This window comes from Neopsephotus bourkii, unplaced genomic scaffold, assembly GCF_033783945.1.
Source record: "Neopsephotus bourkii isolate Nb327-2 ecotype Australia unplaced genomic scaffold, CSIRO-AGI_Nbou_v1 NB_1067, whole genome shotgun sequence".
Lineage (NCBI taxonomy): Eukaryota > Metazoa > Chordata > Aves > Psittaciformes > Psittacidae > Neopsephotus > Neopsephotus bourkii.
In genome coordinates, this window is record NW_026901555.1 from 2846121 (window position 1) to 2872720 (window position 26600).

General features: G+C 46.1%; 2 long non-coding RNA genes across 2 annotated transcripts in view; one reads left to right on the forward strand and one right to left on the reverse strand.

Moving 5' to 3' along the window:
• The window catches only part of LOC133216870 (uncharacterized), a 51531-nt gene extending 27919 nt beyond the window's left edge, over positions 1-23612 (forward strand). Inside the window, exons 2-3 of the long non-coding RNA XR_009726745.1 lie at positions 22892-22950; positions 23050-23612. This is a non-coding gene — a long non-coding RNA (uncharacterized LOC133216870). The remainder of the gene's footprint in view (positions 1-22891; positions 22951-23049) is intronic.
• On the reverse strand, positions 20973-26491 carry LOC133216869 (uncharacterized). The gene is made up of 3 exons (XR_009726743.1): positions 25872-26491; positions 23030-23140; positions 20973-21458 (listed from the first exon to the last, which is right to left on the reverse strand). It is a non-coding gene; the product is annotated as an uncharacterized LOC133216869 (long non-coding RNA).
• Positions 26492-26600: the final 109 nt, after the last annotated feature.

Here is a 26600-nt window from a genome sequence, read left to right on the forward strand (position 1 = left end):
AACCAGGCAGCTGTACCTATCTGGGATGTTTGTTTTCTCTCTGGAGTTATTGGTTTAATTAAACGCTCCTAGCAGAAGCCTTCAGCTGTTATGAATTTCAAGGGCTCTCAGGAACTCCTCTTTATAATGTTGCCTCTAACCTAAGAGGAGATGGGGAATGGTATTTTTGCCCTTTACAGAGTTCTCAACCACTGTAGCGGTTCCAACTTCGTATCTGTCCCTGGTGGCTATAGGGTTCAAAAGCATCTCTAGTGAGCAGGTTATTTAGTCACCTGGTTTTCTTTAAAAAGGAGCATCTTTTTCTGCCAGTATAGCCAAAACAAGAAGCTGGAAAAGCAGAATCTCTAGGTTCACCCATGATGCTGCTCTGTAGCCTCTAGAGATCATTGAAAAGAACAGTCCCAACCCTTTTCCCCTATGGGACATAAAACAGGTTTGGTACTGAGAAGAAAGAAAATGCCCCCAAAGCAATATATTCCTGCCCCCCTCCAAGGCACATTTCACAAAGCACTACACGTAGGCCTTTATCCTTCTCCACACCAGTTTAAACAGGCTAAATGCTGTGCTGTCAATGTCCTCTGTATTATTTTATTTAAAACAAATAAAGTACAAACGTTTCCAACAAAGTGCCCTTAACATAGGTTTATTTGCCAAACACGAGAAAAGGAGGTGGCTGCTCTCTTCTAGGTTACAGTTACAGACAAGTGTTTTCTTTAAAATGGAAAAACAATGAATAGACTCCTCGGCTCTTCATCTCCCCTCTCTGCACAACTCGTTTGCTGTCCCCACCCTGATCCCATGGTGTTCATCTTAGACTTGGGACAGGGTGGGATTTAGTGAACTCTCCTTGTTAAAACATTGGCAGTACATCAGTAATCTCGAGTTATTTTGGAAAACAAGGGAAACTGGACTGTTATCTTATTGGAAACCACGGCTGCTGAGAAGGCATAACATGTTTAAGCAGAAGTTTCACCCCCTGTTTGCAGTACTCAGATTTTCTGCTTGTGCATAGAAACCCTACTGTGATGCGATACTTCTGGTTTTGGTTGTCTGTTGTGTCAGTGGTTTGGTGGCTTTTGGACGGGCATATGAAATATCCATTGTTTTCAGCCAGGCAGGAATATCAGAATTTGAGGAAGAGTTTTGCCCAGAAGACTAGCATATTGTCTTTCTAGGTGATTAACGCTTAATTCTGCTGCTGTCAAACGTGCTGTTTCAGTCAACTGATGCTTTATTGTGCCGAGAGTCTTACTTCAGGACACTTATAAGCACTCAAAAGGAGCCAAAGAGCAGAAACCAAATAAAAATTGCATTTTAAAGGTCACTAGAATGTATATGATAGCAACATTAGCTTTTCCCTTTCCTCCTCTATTCATTGGTGAGGCTTCCTTCCTTTGCTCTACAACAGCAGGCTTAATTTGTCATTCAGTAGCTAAATATTGCATGGCTTTAGTTCATCCTGGTCCGGCAACACATATTGGATGTTCAGAGGCCCCTTGAGGTTCTCCCTTCCATAGAGAGCAGTCTGTGAACAAGCTTCTCTTAAGCTGCAGTGGTAAATACAGACCATCCAGGAGTGGCTTTACAGCACCAGGGTGGTTTAGGCACCCTGCCTGGGGAAGTGGGTGACCCCACGTTGCCGAAATACCAACTCTTTGAGCCTGCTAACTCAGCTGTATGCAGAGATTCTGGCTGTCTGCAGTGCTTCCATATGATGTCCTGTGCCATTTGCTCATCCTATGAGGCCCACAGCTTCCTCAGGTCTCACGCGTTTAAAGCACCGGCTTTAGGATTACAGCTGCTGTGGAATAAGGTTAATGTCTGGGTGACCCCAAAGGAAACATTTCGGATGATTAAACCAACAGGTTCAATTCTGTGAGAATGGAGTATTTCATCTAGACATTCCCCAGGAAAGCTTAAGGAAAAAATCAGTAATACTGACATTTTCCTGGAAAAAAAGGGGGAAAAAAAAGTCACTTTACAGAAACCACAGTCTGTGCTGGAAAAGACTTTAAAGGAGAATTCCTGAGCAGATGTAGCAGAACCCTTCAGGAGCTCACTAATGCTGCAGTGTTTACTAATGCTTAATGGCTTGTCAGTGCTTCCATTTGAAATCCTTTTTGAAGAGTTTTATAACAAAGCCATAAAAAAGTCACTTTGGAATCAAATGGAAACGCAAAAACCTCATCCTGCTTTTGGGGTTTTTTGGTTGGTTTGTTTTGCTTTGGGGTTTCTGGGTTATTTTAAAAATACATTTAGGAAGACTTTTAAATGCTGTATAGAGATGGCAAAGAAAAAGAAAAACAAGTGCCCCTTTGAATCATTATCCCTGCAATTTTAAGGCCGTGTCATGTAAAAACGCTGGTTTGTTAATTTACTAGCACTTAAAGTTCCATTAGTTTCCTGTCCAAAAGGACTTTCTGCTAACAAATGACAGGATATTTCTTCTCCAAATGTTTAGTCAAATCAAATCTTTTGGGGGCAGGGGAAAGTGCTGCTCGTGCCAGTGGAGCGACCGAGTGCCCAGAAAGTCTGGGCTGCACTCGCTGCTGGCTGCTTTCTAGTGAGCACAGACTGCTAAAACATGGATGCAGTCCATCTGGGCAAGGATGGGATTAACCCATCAACCTGTAATTTGTTTCTCTGATTTTCAGACCCATCCAATAGTGACCATTTGCATTCTCATGGGTCCTGGCGGCCTTTATTAAATGCAACCAACTTGAAGCAAGGGTGTTAGATTATGAGCTGCTGAAATGCATTTCGTTTCATAAAAAGTAAAGCAGAAATTCATACTGCTTGCTAGGTCAGGCAAACAGAAAGTTCTGGTGGCACCAAGTGCTTGAACTGGAATATTCCTCCAAACTGTGCATATTTTCCTAAACCTTTGCTTTTCTTTGCTGTGTAACATCATCAAGAAGCTACAAGAATGTCGGTCTGTCCTATGGTGTCCTCTCCATGCCTCAAGGTAAACCTTAGTCCCTTTGCTTTCAGGTGTTGCAGTAATTTAACCAGGCTCTTCCAAGTGTGTCCCAGTAGTGGCGTTGTCAGTGGAGAAGGGATTCGTTCTGCAGACTCCCCACTTATTAGTAATTTCCCCCATAACGTGGAGCAGTTTCCAGTTCTGTATGACCAAAGTGCCTCCCTTCAGAAGCTGCATCCAGGAGTTCAGGCAGAAGAGAAGCAAACACCTGATTATCCTCTCCTCCAGAATGAGTTCAGAAACTTGCTCCGTCCTAATTTGGTGTGGGAGCTGGGCTCGTTGATCCTTTTTACCCAGTTCAAAGGGACTGCTTTTCAGTTCTGCATGCTTCAGAGTCCCCGCTTTAATAAACACGCTGTAACGTATCCCATTGTTTTGACAAGAGGCACCAGTTACGCCGAAATCTTATCCCTTGGAAAGCGGAGCAGGTGTTTTCCAGCAAAGCTGCTGGGCTCCCGCATGAGCTGTCACTTGCACCAGCTGATGAGGAGCCTGATTTCAGACCTGAGCACCACCACTCCTGTCGTGGTAGAGGGTGATGTTTGAATGTATCCAAGGGGAAGCGGAAGCCACTGCCTTTGTCTTCCCATGGTGCACAGCTGAGAAGGTTTTAGGTAAAAGTGGGTGAAATAGGGTTGGTTTATTCTTTTGCTAAATCCTAGTGATAGCCAAGCAATGACTCTTGGGGTGAAGCTTGTTTTATTTTAGTAGAGATAGTGCCATAGTAGAGATAGTACCATACCCATATTTCATGCCATGAAGCTTCCCTGGGCTGTGGGGTGGCCGCAGTCAGGCTGTAACATGGCATCGGTTACGTGCTGGTATTCTACTGGAGTAAACTCAGTTTCATCAAATAAAAATGTGGTGGACTCCTCTACCTTGGACACTTGTTAAGAGTCATCTGGACAGGGTGCTAGAGCACCAGTCTAGGTCATACTTCACCAAGAAAGGTTGGACCAGACAGCCCTTTAAATCCCTTCCAGCTTGGGATTCTGTGATTGTATGAAATAAACTGGGAAGGATGAAGAGCTAAGAGGTCAGGAAGAGCCACTGCAGAGCAGTTAATGAAGCAAGCAGAGAACAACAGCCAGTGCGGGCCAGTGCTGGCTGACTTCCCCGTTCAGTAGCAGGGACAGTATCTCCGAGCACAGCCTCAGAGGCATATTAAGTTTCAACAAAACAAGCCCAAAGGACATGAGGAGCCAGTGAATACAAGGCTGTGTTCTGATGGCAAAAAATCAGAGTTTGAAAGGAGCCTGGAGCACCTAAAACAATCGAAGGCGCAACTGGGCAGAAGCAATTCTGCTGTGCATGAATAGAAGGAAGAAGCAGCTGAATATCAGGAAACGTTTTCTAACAATGCAGGCTATTAGGCTTCAGTGGAGACTCCCGAGGGAAGCGGTAAGAGCCCACATGGGCTGAATAATAGAAAACTAGACAAAATCATGGCACACATACACTGGAAAGAAATCCTCAGTACAGTGATGGGCAGTGAACACCGAGTTTCTGTTCTTAATAACATCTTTGAGTTGTGTTTTTGATACACAGATTTACAAGAGTTCTTGCAAGCAAGGAGGCCGTGAGCTTTCTGTGCAGGTTCTCTTCCTGCAAGGCAGGTGGTAGGGAAAGGGGAGAAGGCACACACATCACAGCCCTGCATTTGCCAGCAACGCAGAGCAGTTGCCTTGGCTATCCCTGTCCGTGGGAAGAAGCCTGTTTTCTTTATTTTCCTAAGAAAACTCCATTCATCTAGGTCCCGCTCCCCATAGAGGGAAGCTGCTTCCCTTAGAAGTGCTTGGAGATTGATCTCCCCACCACAGCATTCTGGTTCCCACTTCACATGCAGGAGTTCTTGGGGTTGCAGGATTTCAGGTGGGCCACAGATTGTAGGGTGATGCTGGCTGCTTCACAGCCCCATCAGGCTCCCTTCATCTTCAGCACTGCAGCAGCCTCCATGGTTTGGGGTGGAAGGGACCTTAAAGATCATCTAGTGACACCGAGTGAGAATGGAAACATAGATAAATTAGTAAAACTAATCCTGCTCTGCAGCTTCACTGTCTCGGGAGCTTTTTTGCAGCATCACAACATACAACAGCATAGCTGTTCAGAGAATATGTAAGCTCAGAGAATTTATTGGTGAAAGAAATATGCTAGGATGGATGTCAAACTTCATCAGCATCCAAGCCATTGCAGTACCTAGGAACTGGTACGGCCTGCAGTTCCCCTTTGCCTTCTCAATGGATATTGAGTATCTTGACCCAAAAGAAGACTATTTCGAACATGACTACTCCTTCAGTGAGGTGTGTGCCTTTGTGCAGGGCTACCATGCATGCTGAGGTCCAAAACTTTGCGCTGTCCTTTTCTCCTAGGGACTGTGTTAGTAAAGCGTATTAGCGGGGCTAATCTTGCCAAGCCGTGTGCTTTTCTGTTGCACAAACTTACAGTTGGACAGTGTTAGGCAAATCAAAGCAGTATTATTTGTGTTGCACCACCACTTAACTCCTGCTCTCTACCAGCCCATTGTTGATGGTACTTTGGCATCGCGTCAATCTGATTGCAATTAAGCTTTTTACAAAGCATCGTTCAAGGCTGTCTGTTCAGGTTTTGATTGTTCATGCTCTGAAAGGTTCTCCACAATGGATGTGCTGGGGAATATGCTACCAGCTGTGTTGATAATGCCCTTGTCTGATAGTTTTGATATTTTTTTGGTGACTCATGGAGGCTATTTTTGTAGTCATTTGTTTTTCTGATTGAGAAGTGGCTCCTGGGGGGAGAAAAGTACATATTTAATCCCCCAGGGTTATGCATTTTTTTTCCTGAAGCCTTCTTTTGTGCACAAAAGACTTTCTGAAGGTTTCTTCTACCAAAGACACCAAATAAATACCTGTGCTCATAATGAAAGTAGGATGCTACCTGTAGAACAGCAGCAAAGAGGAAAGAGTCTGGTACAGATACCATGTGTTGCCAATACATTATGTAAAAATAAAGGAGCCTGCATTTCATTTTGGAAATAGACTATATTTCCAGCTGAAACTTGCTGCAGAGTGTGCATAATGCAGTTCTGACCATCTTCGGAGAGGGAGCAAGCAGTTTCTCTTAGCTTCTGAGCAAATGTGAGGCGGCAGGAGCATCCAGCCAGTGACTGTCTTATCTGGGTAAGTTCTCTACCTTGGGATCCTCCCACCTCATGGAGAAAGTGGTTTGATAGGTTTAAACCTGGAAGATTTATTTTCCATAACATTCTTTAATCCCCTTCTGTCTCAGGACATTACTTTTGCATTTGGGGTGGGAAAAGTGGTGTCCTCTGAATGAGCTCAGTGTGCAGGAATTAGGCTGGTCCAGTGATTATTTCACATCAGTTTATAGAGAATACAGAAACTTTCTTTCTCTGTGCTCTGACATCTTCCCCTGCTTGCAGTCCACCTAACCTAAGTAGGAAAAAGAGATTTCTTCAGCATTTCACCGTTTGACCTAGTGCAGGATTTGCCTTGTCCTGGCTTTCTCCAGAATTTCTTGTTTCTCTTCATTTTGCCATAGACCATTCAATTTTCTTAAGTCTATCAACTGCTGTTTGCATCTGCTAAAGCAACATAAAATAAACTCAGGTATGAAAATATAACCATTGGCTAATTTCCTTTTATTTTAAGCTAAAGGCAACTTGCAGTAATTTAGTGCGAGTTGGGGATATCAGGGTTTTCCTGATGTGAGAGACAATCCCTGCTCCATTTGATTGAAAAGTCTCATGTACAGAGGGACAGGACCCATCTCCCACCTGAGAGCACATGTATCTCCTTGGAAGCCTGTAATGAAGCATTTCCTTGCAGATGGCCCCAAAACACCTCAGAGGTGCCCATCAGGAAGCTCTTGCTAACCCATCCTGATGCATCAGGACCTGATCTCCTTCCTACCAACTCTCCCTTTTTCTAGGACCATAATGGCTTATAGCAGACATTTGGCATCCGCTGTGAGTCCAGCCTGAAGTTACAGATTAGTCCTAAAGCTTCTAGTTTACAACCCAAATTTCATGCCCAGATTAACACTGGAGAAACATGATGGAAGGCATACTGGTTCACCAGGTGTCCTCTAGAAAGTGAATTGAACCAGTTTTTCATGGAGTTTTTGGAACCTGGAAAGAAGTTATTAATGGGCCAAAACCACTCATGAGTTATAGCTTCCACCAGCAAGGAGGCAATGGCAAATACCTAATTACATACACCAGTTACATATTGGTCAGGACTTAACTGTACAGTGTGTCACTGATACAGGACAAACTCTGCAGTGTGTGAGAAGTACAGATGAGCCCAAAGTACAGAGTTTTGAACTGGACTTCCCTGCAGTTTGGGGAGCTCAGGGTGTGCATCCCAGCACGAGCCACCTTGGAAATGGTACCTCCAGTGCTGTGATTTAAAATACAGAGGGGTGCTTTGAGCAGATCACAACAGATGGTCTCTGTTGGCTTGCTTGGAGTGCCCAAGGAGGGCTGCAGAGAGGCTCAGGGTGTGACACCTGGACGCTGCTCACTTGCTGTCAACAGGCTGTGGTACAGGGAGCGCAGATGTCGTGTTCTAGCCCCTGCTGTGCTCTGAGGTCTGAGGGTGCAGCAGCAGCAGTGCCTCAGGCTGCTGTCGTGATGAATATTTCCATTTCTGGTACAAGGCTGCATGGGGCACTTCAGCTCAAGTAGAGAATTTGTTCCAATTTCTGAGATACATTTGCAGCCCTCAGCTGCTCATCACATGGAAAGACCCAGTGCCCATGTCACCCAGTGACCAAGACTCGGTGGTCCTTTTAGAGGAGACGGGTGTTTCCGCAGTGCTAATCAGGTTGATAAAAGACCACCATCACAAATGAATGCAGAAAATAAACAGAATGAAAGCTGCTTTTCTAAAAAAAGGGTTTACTCCTGGAGGAGGAGGAGCTTGGAGAGGCAGTTTACCATGCCAGGGGAAAGGCTACCCTGTCTAGAAGCTCTGTGGATAAGAATGAAATCCTTGTATAACATTTCCCTTTGTTATCAGAGGGGAAGAAACACTTTTTAAAGCATTGTTTTTACAGAGGAAAACAACACCAACAGGGCAATGACATTTTGCTTCTTTTACCTTTTGTCTGTTGACTCGTGAGGGCCCTCCTGGCTGAGACTTCAAGCCACCCTCTACTGCTGTCCCTTCTCCCATCTCTGCCTTGGTCAGTTCTTGTTGCAGCAAGGAGAAAATTTTGCTTTCATGCTCTCCTCCATCCCTGGCCTGAGCCAGTTATCTGCCTGGGTCTGGGCACCACATCCTCATGCCCCAGCCTTTCGTTTCCATGCCCATGCCCATCTCCCATGTGCTTCCATCTTCTCCCAGGGCACCATGTCCCTTGCTTCACTGAATGCACCCTGTGCACAGGCTGCTGCACAGGTGAGGCTGGTGCTGTTTGTCAATAACTCAATGTCAGTTAATCTGTTCCCTTAGTGCTCTGTACTGGTGCCCTGCTGGGTCTGGATCAGGACAGGGTTCAAACCAGGCTGCATCCCTCCTTCCGTAAGATGTTCAGAATTTTGACTAAAGTTTTCTTGCCATTCAGCACCATGGGATTTAGTTGTCAAAGTTCCAGAGCCCTTGTGAAACCAGCTCTGCTTCCTTTCTGGTTTTATACATTATCTGGTACCACAACAACAGGGATTGCATGTAAAACTTGGGAAGGCTGAAGGGTGCCTGGATTTGAATTTGAAGGTTTGTTCTTCCTTTGTCCAAAAGCCGTTTCTAATGTGGAATTTCTCAGATTAAAAATTCAAACAGCGTTCTTACCCAAATGACATCCTGACAGCTTGCACTGATGTGGAGATGTAAAATTCCCCAAGGCTGATCCTTTCCCAGTGACCAGCGCTGCTGCCACCAGCCCAGTCTCCCACAGGAGCATGAGGCACCACAGCCCCATTGCAAAGCTCTCCATGAAACACAAGACCTCACTCATAATTCATGGAGCTCCTATTTTATCATCCCTAAGTGAACAGAGAAGGACAAATGTGTTTCCTGCCACCAGGAGCAAAACACAGGATTTACTCCCGGGTTTATGTCTTTCCTCCTTTATTGTCCTTTTACTGTGGAAGAGGATTTACTTTAAAGAAAGATTTTATTTAACATTTAATGATGAGTGTTACTGACTGAAGCAAACAGAGCAAAGCAAATAAACCCCTGTAGTTTTACATAGTCTGAAAGTCTTTCCTCAGGGTTGCTAAGTAGTCCCTTGCTTGTTACAGTGTAATTGCACTAATTAGTAGCCATCATGGACTCCTCCAAGGGAAACTGGCTGTGAAATGGGATAAGATGGGTTGCTTTTTTGTTTATAATAGCACCTGAGCAGCTGCTCCCTGAGCTACATCAGCACCCCCTGCCCTTGGCTGCGGTGCTGTGGGCTTGAGGAGTATTTCATCCATCCTGCCCCCATCATTGCCCTTGTCAGAGCCACAGATTTGATGTTCAGCAAAAAGAAAGCTGGGAAGATTTTCATTGATTTCAGCTAGGTAATGGCACAGCCACAAACGGTGGGTTTGCTTAATTCTGTATTTGTTGGAAAAGGCTTTCGTTAATGTTATGAAACCAAGAAGATTTCAAATAGCCCAGTTCCAGACTCCTTCCCCCCTGGCAGTGTCTCTGCACTGCCTGTCTTGAAGAGGGCTGGGATTGTCAGAGACCAGAGCACTCCGTGGGCTGCAAGAGGCCGTGGTGCCCAGTTTTACTGCAGTGTATGTTAGATTAGGACAGCATGTTGAGGCCACAGAGATGCATTGACCCACAGTGAGCGTAGTGCGCCGTGGGCTCTCCCTGTTCCCAGGGCAGAGGCACCTTTCCTCTCCAGCAAATGGCCATTTTGAGCTCTGGGCTGCCATCACAGCTCTGCCTGTTCAGGAATTTAGCTGCTTGCACAGTAAAGGCTGAGAGGAGAGGCTGTGCCACCAGCAACATCACCCTGTCCCAGCAGCAACATCACCCTGTTCCAGCAGCAGCAGCCCTGACAGCCTCCCGCATATCCTTCAGCACAGGAAGGTGATGAATTTCCTTATTCATCACCTCTGCATGTGCATACCCCTATCCATTTCATTGCAGATGTCATGTTTTGCCTAAAAAGGTTGGACCAGATGATCCTTGAGGTCCCTTCTAACCTGGGATTCTGTGATTCAGACAAACTTCATGTGGAAGATAAAAAGGCTTGCTGTGTGTGATTTCCCTGCTTGCAGTGAAGTTGCTTTTGCTGTACGGTGGTGAGCTGGGCTGCAAGGCAGATCCCAGCCCTCAGGAGAGGCAGCTCTTCTGCAGGAGCTGCAGATACAATTCCTTTGTAGGACTGGAGAACAATGAGTTTTCAATCAGGCCAACATCTTCTGTCAGGCTCTCAGGTCTGCGCCAGGGGGGATCCGGCTCCAGCTGCACAGTGCTGTGATTCAGGGCAGGAAGCACAAAACAGCACACCCAAAGGGAAGCACCAGAGGAATTCACAGGGACAGAAAGCAATTAAATAGCCTGGAATGTGTCCAGGTCCTTGGGGTTGTCACCCCATCTCCTCCATAACTTTAACAACTACATGTGGTCTGTGTGCTGTGTCTCCTCTGAGAGGTGCTCTGCAGGGCAGTGGGACTGGAGTGGTTTGGAGTGGCTCCTCAGTGCTGGTTTCAGACTACTTTGGGAGCTCTTGCTGTGGCAGTGCCATGGCTGGACTCCAGTGGAGCATGTGATATATCTATATACTCCCGTGAATTTGAAGCGGCCTCTCGGACCGTTACTAGGGGATGCTATATTTATCCTAATGCTGACACGTCTTTAAATAGCACAGTTACATTACAAACTCTCTGTTTAAGGAGTTTACCACTGTCACTTTCACTGAGTGTGGTTCATTCAAAGCAGTTTGAAAAGGAGCAGAGCCTCCCTAAGCGCTGCTTTGATCCCACTAACATTTTTCCGACTAGAAATAGTTGCCAGAGACTCTCCCTTCTCTGTCAAGTCGTTGTTACACCTCTTCTGTAAACATTTTCTCCCCTCTTTGTGTTTTCTTTTGCTTTCCCAAACCACCGCTCCTACCACCTTCCAAATCCTGCTGAACTGCTTTTAAATTCCTCATCGCCCCCCTTCTTCATCACAGCTGTTTGGCAGACGCTGCCCTTGACTGCCAAGCACGTGGTTCTCCACCTTGGAGTAATGACTTATTTCTAAGTGTTGGAGAAAGGAAGACTCTGGGGAGACCTTACTGTGGTCTTTCAGGATTTAAAAAGGAGCTGTAATGAAGATGGAGAAGGACTTTCAACAGGGCCTGTTGTGATGAGGGGTAATGGTTTGAAACAAAAAGAGGTGAGATTCAGGCTGGATGCAAGGAAAAAATTCTTTACAATGAGGGTGGTAAAATAGTGGCACAGGATGCCCAGAGAGGTGGTGGATGCGCCATCCCTGGAGACATTCAAGGCCAGGCTGGATGTGGTTGAAGATGCCCCTGCTCATTGCAGAGGCTTGGACTAGGTGGTCTTTGAAGGTCCCTTCCAACCCAAACTATTCTACGATCCCTTGAGAAGGATGATTTCACCTCTTTGGCTAGGGTCCCCTGCTCCAGTATTGGCAGGCCATCTGCTTGCAGTGTGAGTGATAGAAAACTGTAGCCTTTTTCTTTCCCTAATTTCTCCTTCTTGCCGGCTCTTCACACTTAAACTTGGCTTCTGCTGATTTATAACAAAGAGGAGCGCATCTTTAATCGCACGGGCACTTTGCACGTTACTCTGGCAGCTGCCTGCTCTGACTCCGTGCTGCGCTTGGGGAGCTGCTGCCAAGGCAGAGCAGTGGCTGCTGGCCCGGCTGGTGGTGAGCACAGCCCCGGATTCAATGTGCTGTGCATTCCCACTCTCTTTCTTTTTCATGTGCTTTTGTTTATTTTTGACCACGTTATCTTTTCATGAGAGCCGTGTCACCAAATGACAGTCCAAGCATTCAGCAGCACCAACACAATACCATCTGTAGGAAATCAAATAGAATTGAGGGCTTTTGGGGTGGTAAGCAGTGGCTGCAGCAGCTTTGCAACCATGATGGTACTTTCTCTGGAGAAGGAAGAAGGAAGAATCTAATAAAGCTACCTGATGGAAGGAGAAACCCAGTTCGTGAACTCAGCTTCTCTACCACTGCAACTGGTTTGGGTTGCATGAGGATCACATGAGAGCAAGCTGATTTAAAGTTCTTAGACCCCTTATAGCAACAGAGCTTTCAGTTTGTTAAACATGATGCTGCAGCACAGCTGGCAGTGGAGAAGGGGAAGCACGTGGCCAGCCCTGCACTATGGCTCACTTCCTAAGGGGGAAAGGAGCTGTGAAAACGGCCGCTGCTTTGTTTTCTGAGTTACTGCCACACCTGAAGTGATGGGAAGCACCATAACTTCTCATCATGATTATATACCCTGTTCTGCACCCCATGTTGCCATGGGTATAATTGTTAAGTGGCCATGTTCTCTCCATCCCCAGCGTGGGTTTGTAACTCCCACAAGCTTTTCTTCTAAGCTGCTTCTCAGTCTTTGCTATTCTCCTCTCTGGAACCCTTTTGCTTGGCCCTTTTCAGTTTAGTTTTGCTATGAGCACAAGTTATGACCAGAGCTCTGTTTTTGCACAGCATTGGAGTTAAACTTTCCCCTCATTTTAGAAAACACATGGTTTTGGTTAGCACTAGCTAAGGAATTACAAGCTCTATGTCTTGAATATGTATCTGCCAAGGTAAGTAATCTCTGCTGTGAACTCGAACAATCAAAACTCGTGCTTATTTGTTTTCCTATGTATAGATTTGCCAGCTGCTGGTCTCTAACATTTATTGATGTTTACTTTTTCCTAATCAAGACGTCATTGCCGTGTTGAACTAGGCAGCCTGGCAGTGGGTAGCGGGGCATGCTGCGAGGCTTTTCCACCGCCCGCGGCAGCGCAGCCCCCCTGCATGCCGGCAGCAGGCTGGGGCAGGATCTGAGGATCTGGCAAGGAATCACAGTTTACTGTTTCCAACAAATCTACTGGCGGAGGGGGGACCTTCAAACGCCAGGGGATCCACAAAGAAGTGATCGGGTATTTTACATCACCTCTTTGGAAATGTGCAGCATGGTTGCTTGGAGAAAGTAAGGGAAAGCCTGACTCTAAAGGTGTGTAGATTCCTGGGTGGTTTTTGTGATTCACTTTGATTTCTATGTAAGTTACATTGTGAGGGAGCGCTCTGCAGAAGGATCAAATCCCGGAGCCATCACAACTAGATCTTGGACCTTGTAGTTCACGGGTGGACATCTGTGTTCACAAAACTCATGCTAACTCCAAGGCTTCCTTGGTTGATGTGTGTTTCTTAGCCCCACCAATGGATTGTATAGCTGTATCTACACCAGCATCAATAGGTTAGAAGCACTGGATGAGGGTAACTGGAAAGTATTTGTGCTGTTTATGATTCAAAACAACAGTTCTCCATACACCTTATTCTGAAAAGTGTGACATGTTTTGAGCCGTGACAGATTTACCAAGCCTGCACAAAAGGAGTTTCACTTAAGGTAGAACTCCTCAGGAAAGGATGAGGAAGGTTTTAATGTAAAAAGTAGCTGTGTTTTGCTGAACTGCCCTGGCAGCATTGACACAGACAAGGGTTTGAGACCATTTTGTTGGCTTGTACGAGTTGCTTCTGCAAGTAAAAACAATCTCACATGCTGTCATTTAGAATTTGCTTCCTACCTAGTGTCTTAACCTCAGATGTCTGGAGAGAGCAGAGGTATCTAAATTGATACTGCAGAGCACTCCATGTGCGCAGGATGAAAAGCAGCAGGTTTGAGGACATGAAAAGCTGGCGAAGTCTTTACAAAGACTTTCTCTATCTCAGAGGGTTTGTTCCTTCACACGTTTCAAAGGGTTTCTAGAGCAAGGACAGCAATGGAGATTCTTGAGACAGTTTTTGAGGAAAGTTTGAAATGCAATTTGGGAGCTGTTATCACTTAGCTTTATAGTGTAGAGGAAAAGAGATTTGAAATGTGGGTACTAGCTCATAATCTACTGGCTTAAATGAGCATTTGTTTCACTCCTGGGGTTACTTGACGTACATACAGGTATAGAGCATTTTCAAGATCTTTCTAGGGAAGCACTGGGAGCAGCCCAAGGCTGTGTGCCCTGCAGCATGGCTGGATGCATCACCTCACCTGCAAAACCTCAACCTGTGCTCCTGGCACGGTTGCACGTGTCTCAGCTTTGCTCCAGAGACATCTAGGCAAGAAAGAGCTGGAGCAGAGCCTGGCCTGGCTGCATGTGTGAGAGCAGGGCCAAAACCCAGCAAAAGCGCCTTTGGGGAGAGCAGTCACTGGTGTGCTGGGAGGGAGCTGTGCTTCCGTTCAGAGGCACAGACAAAGTGATGCTGCTTTTCCTGGCTTGCGGGCACAAGCATCTTTGTACTGGCAGAAGCACAGAGTATGATGCCTGTGTCCTTATTCTCCAAAGGGAGGCTCAAAACTGGAAAGGGAGAGAAGAAGGGAACTTTGTGGTTCCTTATCCCTCAGCGAGGAGCTGGTGCTCCCAGGGAGTGAGCAGAAGGGAATGCTGCACTAACCTGCTACACAAAGTGGGACAAATTATAGAAAAAACCCACCAAGTGCCACAGAAATAGCCTTGGAACACAGACACAGCAAAATCTCTGCTCACCAAAGCTCCCCATGTCTTGACCAGGGAGCACGCAGGACCCTGGCTTCTGCCCAGCTTGTTCAAAGGCTTTCCATCAATTGATGCAGCATTTGGTTTTGGGTGAGTTTTTCTTAATCTACCTGGGAGGATTTCTTCAGCTGCATTGATTCTGAGCACACTCTGAGCTCTTGACCATGGATGCTATATCAAGCACTGAGGTTGTTCCGCCTGCGAGCTGAGCCGAGCTCCACAAACAAGCAGGGCATGGCAATCCCAGCACAGCACTTGAACCTGGAGTTTGAAAATAGCCCAGACGGAGGCTGAGAGATGAAAGGAGCCCACAGCATGTCCACCACACACAAACCCTTTAATGATGCCAGGGGGCTGGAGCTGGACCAACAACTTTGTGAGCAGAGGGTGATCTAGTAGCCAGTGTCATTATGAATAGACTGCTTGTAAAAAGGCTTACGTGCACTTTGCACAGGCAAAGGAGACTGCAAGGAAAAACAACGTTCAATGAAATCTTTTAAAGAGCTCTGCTTTTTCAGTCCATGTTTAACATTTTAACTGTTAAATAAATGCTACGAATTTGATGCCTCCAGATTCAAACTCACTCCATTACAGACGCACACAGAAGGAGTGAGAGAAAAACTCATTTGGCTTGATTTTCAGGTAAACTTAGACTTCTTCACTGCTTTTTTCCTGGCTCTGTATTAGTGGAAAGCCAATCCTGTAACACATTCTTGCAGTCTCACAACGGTATCAGTGTTTTGACTAACAGCTGTTCTGTGGATAACTTAGAGAATAAACATTATTTTCTATATATTGAAGAACTAGCTACTTCTGTCATAAAGAAATCCATGTTTCTGATTCAGAACAGGATATTCTGCAGGGCAGAAAGGTCATTGAAGAGATGTAGGGGAGCTCCTATCTGTGGGGTTTTGGGCTCCTGCAGCTGAGCACATCGTAAAAGTAGACTAGAGATTAGAATAGACTATTTCAGTTGGAAGGGACCTAAAACTATCATTTAGTCCAACTGCCTGAGGGGAGTCACAGCTCCGTGTGTTTAGCCCTGCTAGATGGTGCAAAGCACCACTTCAGTGTCTCAAGGGAATTCCTTGAAGAGGCTTTAATGACAGGCAATCTGTTAGTTTAGTAAGATGATGTCTACGTTTTCCAGTGAAGCAGATTAGATTACTGAGCTACTGGTGGGAACTGAACCTGATGAAAACTTGAGAGATTTTTTTCCTAAAACCAAGCAAATTGGGCTTCTGGAAAAGGTACTTGAAACTGGTGCCAAGCAGCAAGAAGGTATAAATACTAAGAGATACAGTCTGGGCAAGAGCATGCGATCCAAAGCCATAAACTCAGAGGAAGCTCAGCTGTGCTTTATGGCTCTGAAATGACTGCAAAACAATATAACAAAGCCTTGGTTGACTTTAACTCTTTGGAGAACTGCATCCATCTGTCACGGCAGCACCAAGCCTGCCTGAGCAGGAGGAATCGTTGGCAGCATTTGATGTGAGCTTAAATCCAACATTTTCTGGACACAGCCATACTTCTGGGTTACCCACACTCTGGGCTCTTGTCTAACATGCAGTTTTCCCATCTGCTCAAAACCAAAATCCTGAGACACTAAACCATAAACCCCATCATTCTTTTCTCTTTCAGTTTTAGAGAAAGGCATCTAAGGAGTGTCCACAGCTTTTCTCTCTGGGCAGTTTGCCTCTGCCTTTGCTGATTGACTCTTCAGCTCTAGAAGTAGCAAATATCATCTCCTCCAGAGGGCTGATGCAGATTTTTCATGCCCTCTTCTTCTCTTACTCTTCAAAAGAAGGATCTGGCAGGGCTGATGTTAGGTTTTTAGGATGCTACTCTTACTTTCTCTGTTCCTGTGTGTGCACATACTGTCACATAGTGACGTCTGTGTTCCCCCTGCCTCTAATGAGATAAGTAACATGATATTTTGTGTTCCTCTCCCTGGTTGCCTCCCTCTTACAAATAAGACAGAAGCAGGGTCCATTTAGATGTGTGTGTTTGGATTTTGAGTGGTTGATTATCCGAAATCAGTACCTGGGATGGTCAACAGGAGGCTGTGAGCACTGTGGAGACCTGTTTTTCAGAAAGCGGGTGCTCAGCACCTGGAGGTCAGCTCTCTTGTCAGAATGGGTACCCTAAAACATAATGAGCCTTTTAAACATCTATGTGAGTTTTTGTGGGGTTTGTTTGCATTTGCACGCATGGCCTTGCATTAGAAACAAATACCCCAGATACACCTACTTTTACTGCTGTGGTGGGGATGCTGGGTCTATCACTGTGTGTCTATATTACAAGGTAGTGCTGTGCAGAGATTTGAGCTATGGCTCAAGAGGCAGCTCAAGCTCATCCCGTGCTAATTAACTCCGCTGAGGATGAAGCCTGCCAGGCAGGGAGGGCCGACAGCCCTGCACTGTTCTAGCACTGAGGGACTTTGTTGAGCTCAGGTGTCCCTGCACGGAGCGCAGCGGGCTGAGCTGCCCAGGAGCTGCAGGCGCCGTTTGAACTCGCACGGAAACCCAGGTCACGTAGTGGGAATCAGTTCACTCCCACAGACCGCTGGCAGACGCGCCGGCTCCCAGAGTTTGCTGTATGTTACCATGGAGAGCATTAGCTATTTCTGGTTTGCCTCTCGTTGCTTTTACAGCAGTGGTGCTGAGGGCAGGGAGGAGAACCCGTGTGGCCAGATAAGGCAGCCACTCTGAACTGCACAGGAGAGGAGTCTTGCTTCTGCTGCCTGTCCTCAGCCACCATCTGAGGTACAAGCACTTGTCAACCAGCAACAGCCCACAGGTGCATTTGTGAGGATAAGTTCTGCGTGATAATTCAAGCCTCACTTACCAGCTACGTGATGAATGGGTCCAGTTGTCCCAGCTCTGCACCAAGCAGCAATGAGACTGTGAATGAAGGGCTGCTGGGCATGCAGCCATCCCGCAGCGTATCTGAGAGGGGCAGTGGATGCAATGCTAATTGCATTGCATTGGATGAATTGTTGTTGCCTGAGAAAAAGTCAGATTGGGCCCCCAGTGTGGTGTTAATTGTCAGATGAAATTCCACATTTCTGGGGGCAGGGGAAGGGAGCAGGAGGATGCCACCCGCTCTTCCTAGCAAGTGTGGAAATTCCAGCTACTGCAACAGGCCGGTGACATGAGTGCGTAATCCTCCCGCAGAGCTGGCTGTGCAGTTCTGCTGTTTCATTTCAGACCTTAGACAAGGTCAAACAGGAGTTTGGTTAAGGAAGAGCTGAAGCCAGGTTTAACTGCAGCACTGTTAAGCCTGTCATCCCTAAGCATCCCTAAGCCTAACGCTGCAGGGACCAGGATTCGTCTCCATCTGAGATGGGCTTGGGGGGTTGCAGGTCTGCAAACCCTTGGGGTAATTTGGGAATGACTGAGGTAGGAGGTGGTGGGATGGTGGGGGGACAGCCTTCCTCTGACCTCTCTCCAATGAAATCCAAGTCATGGGGAAGGGGATTACATTAGAAGCTCTGATAACTCATTTCCCTTTGAAAAAGAAGCCATCAAATTACCACTGTGATTCCAGATTGCTAGTACAAAACAGAGCAGGCAGTCTTTGGAGAGGCAGTGTTTGGTTTCTGCACCCTCTGGCACTAAGGCTTCCTAAGCAGGCGCCCAAAATGCCTAGGCAACTTGCAAAGGAAGAGCAGCAGAGCACTGAGTGCTGGGAGGGAAGGAGGCATTGCTGAAGCAGGCATGTGGTGCTTAGTTGTGAACCTCTTTTGGTAGAGATCTCACTTCTAACAACTGTTCACACGCAGACTTTATATAGGAAGAGAGGGGTGAGGCAGAGCAGGACTGGTTTATCGGAAGATGAGAGAATTAGGAGGTTTCTTTGCAATAACCTTTGAAACCAGCTGAGTAAAAGTTCAGCTTGCTTCAGCGTGTGTGCTTTGCCCGCATTCAGAGCTGTGCCAAGATGTAAATCCATGGCAAAGCTGGCCCTGGAGACTCGCAGCAGGCAGGATAGGGCCCTTGCTGCTCTACCTGAGGCTGAGCAGCTCTCACGGCTGTCGGCAGCCGCCGGCTGTGCCGTGGGTTTATGAAGTGCTGTTCCAGCTGCGGTCAGGGCTCACCTGGGCTTTGTAAATACCCGTTCTCTGCCAGTGTGGGGCTGGGGCTTTGAGTTGGCAAACTGCTTCAGCACGAGCTCAGTCAGCCCCCAGCCCCTTACACACGTTGAGCATCTGCTTATTTTTAAGCTTGCACTTATGTATTTAGGGAGGGGGGACCTGGAGTGGTATTGCCAAGGGATGGCCATGACCGGGTGCAGTAGCTGTGGCTCTTGCTGCCTACCCAGAGCTCCAGGTGAGCCCCTGCCAAGGTGCCTTCTGCTCTAATGCTTCTAAAGAGTGACAGCCCAAAACTGTAAATATGGGAATAAACACTCCCACAAGTCATCTGCTGTTAATTTACAGTTGAATCAATTCATTTTAATCCAAAAACAGCAGAGTCTTTCAGCCTCTGAAGGGTATTGAATATTTTACTTGATATCATAAGCAAAAGGATTGCAGGGCATGTCTTTCCCCCAACTGTTTTATTTCACCAAGAGCATTTAGTGCTTTGCCAAATTCTGTCTCTGAGGGTCACTGCAAATGTGTTCTCCTTCTGCTTTTCATATAGCACTGAAAAGTGAGCTGCGGTTGTGTAACTCGTTAACTATTCTGGCAATTTTAGCTTGGAGGCTTCTCTTTTAATGCTCATATATAGCTTGCTCTCACAGACTTATCCCCCCCTAAAAAATAAGAGGACAAGCAACCTGTGCAGTGCTGTCACAGCAGATTGCTACCTGAAATAATGGGATTTCTCTGGGAAGCCAGAGCAAACGAAACAACCAGATTTCGTTGGTATCTTGATTAGGAGAGGCACGCGGTCAGCCTCCCAGCTGTCACCATGGTCAGCTTTAAATACGAAACCTTTTTTCCAGATCACTTTCCAATACGTTGCTTCCTATCTGACATATCTGGTAGTCCGGGTGATCGTTTCTCTGCATGTCAGTAATGGTAACCGGTTGCTTAACAACGGAGGAGGAGGTACAGACAAAGCGAACAAGCTTACCCAAACCACACTGGAAGTTATTCAGTGGCCAACAGTGATTCCTCTCTCTCTGTGCTCATCCAGCCCAGTGGAGCAGATGGCCCCAGGCAGCATGTCCCTTTGTCTGATTTCATCATCTCTTTGACAAGTGTTTTCTCTCATGGATGTGTCCAGGACAATGATCAGGGGCTGTACCTGGGTTTTGAAGAGCTGCACAGCAAGAGGTGTAGCCATCCACAGGGTGAAATCCCGACCTGTCTCCCTGAGGGGCTGCAGAGACCGAGGGGGTTGTTTGGGTACTCCAGTCCCCCATGAAAAAGGTCTCAGGCATTGCTTGACTCCATTCACAAGCTAGACTGCACAAGGCATGCTTCATACTAAAATTGTATCAGAAAACAGCAAATGGATGCTGCGTGATTTGTGATGTCTTCATTTATCTTTTTATTTTTGCCTTAATGTTGAGGAAAGACCTTGGTAGGAAACTGTAATATTATGCAGCTGGCTATGAGCACTGTTGGGCTCGGTGTCTTTTGCCATGTTTGATTCCTAGCAGCTGCTCAGCGTTGGTTAATTATCTCCTTAGAAGAGGGATTTCTATTTTTACAGGATGACTAGGAGGCTGATGGAAACGTGCAAGAGAGCAGAAACCCAAATATTTAGGCAGACCTATAAAACACTTCCCATAGCCAGCACCACAGCTGCAGCTAAGGCTGAGCGGTCTCTGTTTGCTTTCTGGGTGATACATTTTTCTGAAGGGATAAGTTGCTGGAACAGCTTGAAGCGAGCATCGCCCTGAGTCACGCTGCAGCACAGACCTGCACTGAAAACCAGCAGCGGGGCAGTCCTGCTTCACGGGATTATTCCCAATTAGTTGTTCTTGTCCTCGTGTTGGGTGAAGTCTTACTCTGCACTAATGCTGCCTTGGTCCCTGTGTAACATAGGGCGCTGTAGTGGATGTCCTTACAGACACAGGCAGAGACCAACAGGTTGTCTGTAGCAAGGGATAACTCTCTAGGAGCAGAAAACCCAGCTCACTTGGGTGGCTGTAGCTCTCACCCCGGCTTTCCTTCCTCCCTGAACACGTTCCAGGGCTGTGGAGGGTTCGGCCAGCGTTCCTTGGCCGGCGCGTGGATGCTCAGCGCCCCCGTGGTGAGTGAGCAGCGTGGGCCCCGAGCACGTGACAGCACAGCTCATGCACTCAGGATTTAAAACATACCTATAGTTGTTGCTGCAAAGTAGGAAGGGAAGTCCAGCCCCGCTTGATCTTTCCCTTCCTTTTAGCCTTTTTCACTAATAGGCACATGTAAGTGATTAACGCAGCCGCGTGTGCCTGTTCCTTGTTGTTTGTGCAACCCCCAGCATGTGCTTTATCTTCTGAGTACGAGGTGGACGTGTTTGGCGTTTCGTACACGAGGGACTTTGCCAGCCTGGCCGGTGCTCAGCCACACTGGTGTCACGTCACCACAGCTGCGGCCACAGCTCCCCTGGGACTGACACTGGGCCCACTGTTGGAGGGGCTCGCTGATTTTATTCTGCTAACAAACCCTATTTTAACTTGTGGCCTTAATATTCAAGATAAGCTGGTTCTCTGTCTGTGCTATACAGATACAATCTTTGCTTCTCTTCTCCTTCATTAACAGTGATGCCTGACAGCTGTTGGTGGAGGTTTTGTCTTCAGCATGCTCTTTTGACCCCCCAGGTCCCTACCATCCATCAGCAACTCCAGATGGATCCATGTCAGATGCCAAAACTGAGGATAGAGGGGAAAAGCAATTAAAATCTTAGGAAAACTTTCAATATACCTAAAGGAATCCTGTTTTCTTTGAAAACCATTTAATAGAAAGTTGGATCTAGGTTCCATATTCTGTCCAGCTGGCAACCAGTTCACAAAGTCATCCAAAAAACTGTATTGAAATCATGTTGTTGACAATGCTAATCATTTAACACATCACATGGGTTAAAAAGTAATGCATATATTACAGAAAAAAAATTGCATCATAAGGTGTACATTTTATGAAAGGCCAGGTTGGACACAGGGGCTTGGAGCAAGCTGCTCTAGTGGAAGGTGTCCCTGCCTGTGGGAATGGGTTGGAACTGGATGAGCTTTAAGGTCCCTTCCAATCCAGACCATTTTATGTTTCTATGATTGTATGAAAATTACAGGGAATTAAGATTGAATGGGTGTGTAGGTATAAAGATAGTGAGAAATGCTTCCAGGTGCTCGGGTGAATTTCAGGCAGATTTTTAGTCTTGAATCACAAAGAAAAGGGGCATGTTGCACTCATCTTGGGGTGAACAGGAGTTTAGGTGCATGTGCCTAATTCATCCATTTCTTGGCAGGTCACACAAAACTGAACAAATCTGAGCTTTGGAGATGGCCAGTCCCGGAGGCCATGGGCAAGCCACTTGCTGTGTGGCTGACTCTTACCTTGATCACTTTCTATGTGCCTTTTCCCTTGATGGGTCTTTTTGACCAGACTTACACAAAACGCTGCTGTCTGCTAAGGCATACTGTGGCTCAGCAGAGGCCCTGCAAAGACTAGTGGCATTGCTGCATCTCCTTGGGGTTGTTTGTATAACTTTCTACGTGCTCTTTAGATTCAGAGTGCTTGTTTTGATCTTTATTTTAATAACACTTTGAAGTGTTGATGCATGACGCAGTTTCCTACAGCCTCATAAGAGGTACAAGATGATAAAAAAAAATATTGTTGGTTTTAGGATTGGTTGTTGGGTTTTGTTTTTTTTTTCTTTTCCTAAAAACACAGGTTTTGGGGGAAAAAAAAATGCTGTATCTGTGAGGAAGATTGGTTCTAGGTCTATAAAAGCTAAGCATGGGTGCAAGCTTGGGCAGTGCTACACTAGAAAGACGGATAACACAGGTCCTGGTGGAGCAGGGAGCTCCTCCAAATGGAGCAGAAATGTAGGAGTATACAAGGGCATTTAGTGGAGAGTGTACCATAAGCTAAATTATTTGGTTTATTTCTTTTTGTGGCTTGGGGCTGGAAGTCTGGAAGCTATTTGACATTTCCCGTATCCCTCTGTTAACCTATGGGAAGAGCATCACTGAGTGACTGGGAGCTGGGGAAGGTCCACTGTGTACAAAAAGCCATGGCAGAAACTAAATGCCTAGACTGAAACAGTCTTGTGCTGGCAAAACCAAGGTGGTTATGGTTTCTTTTCTAGTTTATGTGCTCCTGGGACATGAGTAAGCAGCTGACAGTCTATAGTCCATAAAAAGGCAGGTAAGCATTATCAGAGGTTAAAGCACAGTCATAGTTATCTGACCTTGAGTAGCACAGGCTACCACATCTGCCCTCTTACCCTGTTCTGAGCTTTCCCAGTTGGAAACACCCACATTTCTTTGCAGTTTGAACCAAGGCACATCTGTGCTTCCCCAAGCCTCTCGTGTGGGTTCATCCTCCAGGGCTACACCTAAGAAATACAAGGAAATCTAGCAGGCCCGATAATATGGGAAAAAGAAGTCATGCAGCTTCACAGTGCTTAAAGAAAGCCTCACATTAAGTAGCCTACTGCACCAGTCTGAAAGGACAAATGGGGTCTCCCCATCAGAAAGCTCCTCTTTCCTGTCTGTTGGACCACAGAAACCATGCTGAAGAAACACAGAGCAACACCTGGCTCTCCAGGGGTCGTTTTTAAGGTCGCTAGAAGAGGAAAGTAACCGTTTTAACCATAGACAATGTCTCACAGCAGCATACAGGCCACGGCACACCAATTAAATTAAAATCTTTGTGCAAAATAAGCCTTAAAATGTGAACTTGTGTTTGTGTTTAGAAACAGTACTAAGTGTTAGAGATGCATTCTGAAAATACAGAGTAGAAGCAGTTGTAGTTTAATAGCTGGAAGGCACGGTGATGGGCAAAGCACCAACCTATAACCATCTGTGCCCAACACCTAGAGAACAGGGACCCCAGGGTGACATGAAACCCCTTCTCCCACCTCCATCCCCAACTCGATGGCCCTGTTGTTCCCATTTTAGGTGTCCAGGGAAGTGTCTTGCTGCTCCCTTTAGCCAAATACACTCCCTCTACAACATAGGGATGGGAAACCATAAAGGATAAATGAGACTTGATACACCCTGCCTGGGTCCTTCACTGCCACTTGTACCCAAGAGTGCATTGTCAATGCCAGGGAGCTCTGATCTTGTTTCTTGGGCTTCTGCACATGATCTGCCCTCACCCAGAAGCTGCTGAAGCTGCTGCCTTTGGTATATTCACTTGAGAGCATCACCTCGAGTGGTGCTGTCGAAGGCAGATCCATGGCTTATCTACTCTGCCAGCTGGACCTGCTGTAAATTCAATGAACCATAAATATCCTTTTCATAAATCAGAAAAGTTTCCACCTGAGCATAAGTGTGGTGTCTTGCTCCTCTCCTTGCTCTGGGCAACTGGTTGACTCTTTGGAATGAAGTGATCAGGTATTCTGGAAATTGAATTAATTTCCAAACGCAGGCAGGGTCACAGAGTAATTCTAAGACAAGGAGTTAAACTTGCTTCCTTTTCCTTCTTATTCAAGCTCATTTTCATTGTATACAGAGCATATCTGAGATAAACTTTGCAGTAAACATGCATCAGTACCAGATTCTGCAAGGAAGCACATTTTTGTCCTTTCTTTTTTTCCTGAAACAAGGGTTTTTAATGGCCCTTTTCTAATTCTCAAGGTCATTGTTAAATATTTTGAATAGTTGGTCAGATGCCAAACTATTTTCTTTGCCTGCCTTTCTCCCCTTGGAGAATTACTGCAGACAATGAAACGTGGCATCTTCAACATTAGTGTCAAAGAGGAACGTACCATGACAAGCAGTTTTGTATCTCAGGAACTGGACTAAAGTTTTATGTTGTACTGAGTAGGATAAAGAGTCTCACGGTGCACTTAATCACCAGATCTCTGCAGCATCCTTTAATGCAGTTATTATATTTTAGCTTTTATTTAATAGGGGAAAAAAAGATGACGTTTCTTTTGTATTAAACTTGGGCTGAAACCATCTGCAGTCCTCAGAAATACCTGTATGAGGCAACTGAATACAGCAATAAGACTTGATTGCCCCTTGTGCAATTCCTGTGAGCACATACTGTGAAGTGAGGGAAGAAGAGCCCTTTTGGCAAAGTGGGGCAGCACAGAAGCTTGTGTGTGACTGCCCTCGCTTCAGCCAGGTTTCTGACCCTGTGTGATGCACGGGCACTGCAGAACGAGCCCACGTAAAACGGCGTTCAGGGCTGTAGAGCAAATCATGCACGTATTGGTGTCTGCACTGAAGGCAAGTGGGAAGTGTTGCTCTTTGCTTTTCATATGCTCCCTCTGCTGCTTGAAAATCATGCTTAAACCTGCAAATTGAGATTCTCAGCAAAAAAAATATGGGTTTAATACAGCCTTAGCTTTTTTAGCTTCACAGCTTTAGCTGTTCCGAATGCATTTACCTGATGAGTTTGTATGTGACTTTGTTTGTTTGGAGGCAGCATATTTGGCTCCCTAGATACTATCTTGCAGTGAGGATCAGCATTTCTAAGCATGTATTTCTACAACAAGTAAATAACGTTGAGGGGACAGTGAAGTTTGCACATTTATCAGGTGGTTGCATAGAGCCATCACCCAGCCCCAGAGGTAGCTGGAGCGATGCCTTCTTGGTGCTCTGGGCAGTTTTGGGGTATTGGCATGGCTACAAACTGGCAAAGCATTAACAGGGAGGCAAAAGGTGGTGTCTGCAGACCTGGCTAGCTCAAAACCTGACTGCTATAAACAGTAATGCAGAGATGGTGCTCATGAAGCATATTGCTGGGATGTTATTTCTTTATGATCCCTTTTCTGGCCTATTCAGTATTTGTTTTACACAGCTGCCTCCAACATCTGCTTTTCATCTCTGCTCTTTATCCATGTAGGTATTCAGAAATGCCTTTCTTCTTTCAGCTGCTTTACGTGTCTGTCTCGTCGATGAAACATGCAGCTAATTGAATAAACCCCCCTCTTTTTAAAAGAGGCTATTGCATACTTTGCACACAAATAGTTAAGGGAATAATGACATCTACCTTCCACATAAAGGAAAAGGGTGGGGGAAAATAGCAAGGTGAGCCTGAAATTTCTCCGGATTCTGAAAGCAGGCTAAGCCCGTTCTGTAGTTTCAAATTGAGAACTTTTCCCACTTTTCTACCTGACAGCTTTTAAGCTGCTTTCCGAGCCTCCAACCTCTCCCTTCTTCACTTGGGGCAATCAGGACCCAGGCTGTGGATCGGACTTTCAGCCCAGGATCCATCTCCAGAGCACTGGGCTTCCTGGGTGAGCAGCTTCTGCTGGTTAAGCATCTAGCCATAATGTCAGGAACCCCTGGTTCCTTGGCTTTTGTCATCGGTTGGCATGAAACCATTGCTGAGCAGCCCTGCTCCTGTGACAGCGGGACTTGGCAGCTCTGCCTTACCCAGCTGTGATTAGGAGGTTTGCAAGTGCAGGGGGCTGTGTTTAAGCAGCTATTCCATACCAGTTTCAGCCTGCAATTGTCTTCCCTTCCCTTCTCCTCCCCAAGAAACATGAGGTTATTGCTTTTGGATAAAGGAGACCGCAGCGCTGAGGCATTTCTCGAAAAGCAAATACAACTTCTGACCTCAGCAAGGAGCAGAGTTTGCCTGGATTGAAGGTCAGCAGCTCCACGAGATGTATGGGCTAGAGGCACTGATGACTTCTCTTTCTGATACTCAGTAAAAGCCCTTTTTCTTCTCAGAATATCCCTCTCCTTTTGATGTTTTCCCATACTTTTTATTTGCCTCCTTGAACAAAGCTTGCTCTTTGAATAATATCCCTCCGTGCTGCGTATCTATACTTCTGTGGCTGAGCTGCTCCTGCATCCTGAATCAGCTATGGAACAGGCAAATCTGCATTTTCTCAC